Consider the following 6,325-nt stretch of genomic DNA (forward strand, 5'->3'; position numbering starts at 1 on the left):
GGCACACTGCACTTTGCTCAGTAATTCTGATGAGCCTGAGCAGAAGGAGAAAGGTCCATGGGTAGTTGCCAACATAGAAAACTGAGGACATAGGCAATGTTTCAGAAAGCGTCTAAACCCAATAAACAGTTTCCACGCCAACTATCTGGGGGAAAGGGACTAGCCAGAGTACTGGGGCTTTTCAAACGTGTGCAATTTCTTCTCAGGAATCATTTGTTCTGTAAGAAAGAACTTAGATTCATAGACTCAAACCACTAAAGCTGAAAGAGGCCTTGGAACATAAAATGTCAGAGCTATATTAAAGGTCCTTTAGACCTCTCATTTAAAAAATGGATTAACTAACTGTACCTAATATACTTACAAATTATATGCATCTTTGTAACTCCTGTATCAAATACCCATGGCATGCACATATTTGGTACTCAAGAAATACTACTTGATATATTAAAACTATACCCAGTATAGTCAAAGACAGAGATAGACAAATCATTAGAGCTGGAAATGTCACATAGCCTCAGCCATGCTTCACTTCACTCTAGACTTGAGCTGTCCAGCCATCTCTTCCACAGCTTTGACAGCAGCCCTGCCCCTGGATGTACCCATTTTCCTCCCTATTCCCCCCCCCCCAAGTCTGGAACCATATTCACACCAATTCTGCCATTGTCTTACTGCATTAGGAAACTTTTCTAGCACTGTGTTAAATAGTAGTGATGATGGACATTCTTGCTTTACATCTAACGTTAATAGAAAGGCTAATTTTTCTCTATTATGTGTCATGTTTGCTTTTGGTTTTAGATAAATAATGTTGTAGCTTTCTTTCTCTGCTTTGTTTCTTCCTGGTTTAGGTAACAAGACCATATTTGTATCATAGAAAAAGATTTGAAGAATTCCTTCTTTTCCTATTTTTGTAATCAGTTTATGTAACATTACAATTAATTTTTCTTTGAATGCTGGATATAATTTACTTGTAAATCCATCTGGTCCTGGAGTTTTCTTCCTCCAGGAGCTCCCTTATGGCTTGTTCAATGTATTTTTCTGATATTCAATTATTTAAATAATACATTTCTTCTATAGTATTAGATAGATAGATAGATAGATAGACAGCAGTAGTCTCAGTTCTGGGATGAGGTACTGCACAAGAGCCAGACTCCTTCTGAAAACTCCTGGATGACCTAGATAGGCCCTGATTGATGCTGAGGGCAGTGACTAGACTAAGTCCCAATCTCTACAAGAATTGCCTGATGATATCTTCTGTTGTAGTTCCAGCCTAGGCTTCCTGAATACTGCTCTGAGATGAGACTGTCAGGATGCTCCTCAAGATCTTTCTTCTGCTGTGGCTAGGGACTCTGGCAATCCTGCCATTAAGGCTTTTTTTTTTCCTGTGGTAGAAACTCCTGTTCTATCCCATCTTATATCTCACCGGGACCTTTCTCTCTTTTTCTTTTGATGCAGCCCTGGGTTTCTGCCCCTTTAGATTCTTACCACAGGGCTCTGGAGTATTCCCAAGTTAGGCTCTGCTTGGAGCATTTCTCTTATCACCAATCTCTGGTGCTGTCCCCTTACTGGGCTTTTGACGCAGGACTCTTGGGCTGCCTCTGAGCCGGCTCTTGCCATGGGGCTTCAGCTTTCCCAAAGTTGGGCTTTTCCTGGGGAGCTTTCTCTTCACCACTGGGCAAGAGCTCCCATCCCCGCCCCTCGCCCCCACTAGGCTCCACTGCCACCAAAGGGTTGTTTTGTACAAGACCTTCCACCTATCTTTGTTCATTTACTTCAGGGTTTCCAAAGAATTCCAGCCATCTTTCTGTGAAAGACTGGTTGGAGGAGTCTGCATTTGATTTTTCTTACTTCTTTTTAAACTGGTACATGTTTTAAAACTTTTCTGGGAGGTTTATGGGGTATCTGGGCTCCTCACATGCCACTATCCTCCCACAATCCCCTCCTCTACTGCTTTTTCAACTACACAAGACAATATGGTGGAGATGGTTCTCAGAGAGAGAGAGAGAGAAAGAGAGAGAGAGAGAGAGAGAGAGAGAGAGAAGAAATATAAAGAGACACACACAGAGAAACAGATAGAGAGACAAAAATAGAAATGTAGATATGCACATACATGTACATAGAGTGGGAAACAGAAATACAGCGACAGAGAGAGATAGACATCTAAGCAAGTAAAAGGAAGATAGTATCAGAGATAAAATATAGGGATGATACTTTGAGGTTTTAGGGTGCTTGACACTTCTCACAATAGAGCGTATTTTTTGGTCCAAAGTTGTTGTAGGTGATGATGATAAGAAGAAAAATCCCATTTTGGTCTCAGTGTCAGATCCCTTCCACACAGTACACAAAGCTAGGGGTAACTAACAGAGTCAAAGTCCAAAAAAATCTTGACAAGCCAGAGCCCTAGACTTAGTCTAACAGGATAAAATGTGAGCAGGATATGTGTGTGAAATAAGTCAGGAAAAGCATAATTAGATAATCATTATTGTGTAACTCAAAACCCAAAGCTCGTTGGTAAGGGACTCTCTCCTCATGGGCTGAGAGTGATGCCCTGTGCCTTCATGAGAAGCAGGGTAGAGTTGGCAAACTTGAAGAGACTCAGGAGATGCGAAGAGACTGAAGAGCCTGATGCTCTCCTCTCTCCCACGCTACCAATTCCACTCCTTGCCCGTCACACAGGCACTTGGCATTGCTCTCCACCTACAAGGAGGGAGTCCTCTCCTGATGGGCTTCAGGATTCTGAGATCTATCAGTCAATGGTGTCTGGTGTGCTGCCAGCTCGATTCTAGTCCATACTGTGACTCAGCAGCCAAAACAGAGCAAGGGGAGCGATAGCAGCATTGTCCTCTGCCTTGGACAGAGGACATCTGGGGAACTGTGATCAGCTCTGGGTGTCACACTTTAGGAAGGACATTGGCAATCTGGAATAGGCCCAGAAAGGGCTGATCAGGATGATTGCTATGCCAGATGAGGATCCATTGAAATTAGAGAAATCTTGGTGATAGGGGAGCAAAGGAAGAGAAGGGGCTTATAGCTCTTTTCAAGTAATTGAAAGGCTTAAGTTAGAAATTCTAAATTCATCAGAAATGAGTTTAGAATTTCTCTCTTTGGCCCCTCTTTGGTAGCATTTGGAGCAATGGAGGCTCTTCAGGGGTAGCTGCAGAGAGGCAAATGGAGATTCAATATAAGGAAAATTTTTTTCAGCAAATGGAACAGTGCAACAAAGGAACAGCTTCCTCAATAGGTCGTGAGTTCCATGTCACTGAAGGCCTTCAATGAGATGTCGGATCACTACTCTCCTGGGATGGTATAAAGGAGATTCCAGCCCATATACTTCAAACTAAATAGCCTCTAAGGTCAATTCCAACTCTGAGATTCTGAGCCCTGGCCATCCCTTCCTCCCCAGGCAAGGTATTGGTGGACGGGAGCAAAGAGACTTCTGTTGTTTTAGGATAGGTGCCCCTGGGATGTGAAAAATCTGATGGAGCCCAAGTAGAAAAGCAATGAGAGATGGGGGAAGCAAGGGTTAAGGTGACAAAATTTGTTAGGGAGAGTGGTGGAAGCAGAAGGGAGGCTAATGAGATTACCTTTTCACGTTCCTGAGTCTTCTCTGCCTCTTGTTTGGTTTTCACAAAAGGCCTGGAGGGGGCAGGTTACTGTTTTGTTTGTTATTGTGGTATGATATTTGCATTTCCACACAAAAAACCTAGGGATTTATCCCAAATCCTAACCTGGGCTCCTGGAATTAATGCAGACCACAGAGAATCCTAGAGGTAGAGATTCAGCTAAAAAGCCTGGTTTACTTGTTCCCTAGAGTCATGGGAGAGTAGTGCAAATAGCTGCCAGGGAATCAGAGGCCTGGGATTTTGTCACAGTTCTAACCCAGCGTGACAAGGACAGGCAGCTCAACCTCCCTAAGCCTTGCTTTCTTCTTGTGGAAAGTGAGGGGTTTCAATTGGATTGTCTCTGAGTCACTTTCCAATTTTAGGACTAGACTTGGAATCAGGAAGATCTGGATTCAAATCCTACCTCAAAAACACTTCCTAGCTGTGTGACCCTGGGCAAGTTGTGAAACCTCTCTGTGTCTCAGTTTCCTCATCTGTAAAATAAAGGGCTTGGACTCCACAGGCTCAAACGTCCCATCCATCTCTAAATCTACCAACTTATTTGTAAAACGTCCATTTTTATTTGTAGGTATAGCGGAAAGAGTTCTGGAGTTGGTATTGGAAGACCTGAGTTCGAAGTCTGACTCAGCGTTTCCCCTTCCCTATGTGGCATTAGGGGAGTAATTTAACCTTTCTGGATTTCAGTTTTCCCAACCATAAAATGAAGGGATTGGATCCAGTGACCTCAGAATCTGTGCTCTTTCTCATCTCTGCCCTGCCTGCCTCCCTGGGTAGTTGTGAAAACAGCAAGATGCTGTAGGAGAACACACTACAAACCAAAAATAACAAATCGTGCAGACTTACCTCAGGTCACAAGAGTATTATATGGTGGCTAGGGGCTATGCCAGGCACAGCTTGGTTAGGAAATGGCTTGCCCTTGTACCAAGCCACGGGTGGGGAACCTGCTTCCTTGAGGCCACTGTGGCCCTCTAGGTCCTCAAGGGCAGTCCTTTGAACGGATTAGAGCTGTACTTGAGGACCTAGAGGGCCACACGTGGCTTCAAGGAAGCAGTTTCCCCGCCCTTGTACTAAGCTCTTCCACTTCTCGGAAAGCTCTACTCACAACTCACCTCCTCCTAGAAGCCAGTCGTGATTAACCCACTTTTACTCTGTGACCCTCAGACCGTACAAAGCTACAGGTCAGCAAGTAAAGAATCAGGTGGTACAAACCTTGTATAAATTTCCAAGTTATTACACAAGAAAAGTGTGTTTTCTCTCCCAGAGCAAACTATAGATTCCTTGATAGCAGAGATTGTTCCAAAGATAAAAAGCCACACAACAGGACACAGTAAATCAATGCTCGCTGGCTTTCTGTGGTGCCAAAAAGATGAGGAACAAGATGAATGCTCATTGATTGAAGGAATGGCTGAACAAATTGTGGCATATGAATATAAAGGAATATTATTGCACCACTTGTTATTCAGTTATTTCAATCATGTCTGACTCTTGGTGACCCCATTTGATGTTTTTGTAGCAGAGATATTGGAGTGGTCTGCCATTTCCTTCTCCAGCTCATTTTACAGATAAGGAAACTGAGGCAAACAGGGTTAAGTGACTTGCCCGGGGTCACACAGCTGATAAGTGTCTGAGGCCAGATTTGAACTCAGGAACATGAGTCTTTCTGACTCCAGACCCAGCACTCTATCCACTGTACCCCTTAACTGCCCCATTATTGTACCACAAGAAATGACAAATATGAAGGATTCAGAAAAGCTTATATGAATTGAATGAAATCAGCAAAATAAGCAAAACCAAGAAAACCTTGGGCAAATCATTGAAACTCTCTGGGCCTCACTTTCCTCATTTGTAAAGTGAGGGGGGTTGAACTAGATGTCCTCCAACTTCCCTTCCATCTTTAATCTATGATCCTATTATTAACTAAAATACCAGTAATGTAAAGGAAAAGCAACACCACAAGATGTCACTCAGCTAACTGAATTGACCAGATTTGGCACCAGACCACTGATGATGATACATACCTACCTTTGTTTCTTCAGAAGAGAGACAATGCAGGGATGAGCCACACACATTCAGATAGGATCAAAGTGTCACTTTAATTAACCGTTTCTTTTTTGTAAGAAAGATGTCTGTTAATGGGGTACAATACTGAGAAATAGCTGTTTTTTAAGCATCAAGACCACTAAAACATAAATAAATAAATGTGGCCTAGCTGACTAAAATGTTTCTGCTGTTTGAGAGAACATTCCCATCTGCAAGATATTAACCTCAAGATTCTAGTTAATCTTTTTAAATAATACTTTATGTTTTCCAACTACATGTAAAGAAAGTTTTCAACATTCACTTTACAAGACTTTGAATTCCAAACATTTTTCTCCCTCTCTCCCTCCTTTCCTTTCCTCCCTTCCTTTCCTCTCCCCTCCCCAAGATGGCAAGCAATCTGATATTAAAAATATTTCTACATTAGTCATGTTGTAAAAGAAGAGTCAGAACAAAAGAGAAAAACCAGGAGAAAGAAAAAACAAACAAAAGGTGAAAATAGTTCGCTACAATCTGCTTTCAGACTCCATATTTCTTTCTCTGGATGTGAACAGTATTTTCCATCATGAGTCTTTTGGAACTGTCTTAGATCATTGTATTGCTGAGTAGAGAGCTAAGTCTATCAAAGTTGATCATCACACAATGTGGCTGTTACCATGTACAGTGTT

This window comes from Trichosurus vulpecula, chromosome 3, assembly GCF_011100635.1.
Source record: "Trichosurus vulpecula isolate mTriVul1 chromosome 3, mTriVul1.pri, whole genome shotgun sequence".
Classification (NCBI taxonomy): domain Eukaryota; kingdom Metazoa; phylum Chordata; class Mammalia; order Diprotodontia; family Phalangeridae; genus Trichosurus; species Trichosurus vulpecula.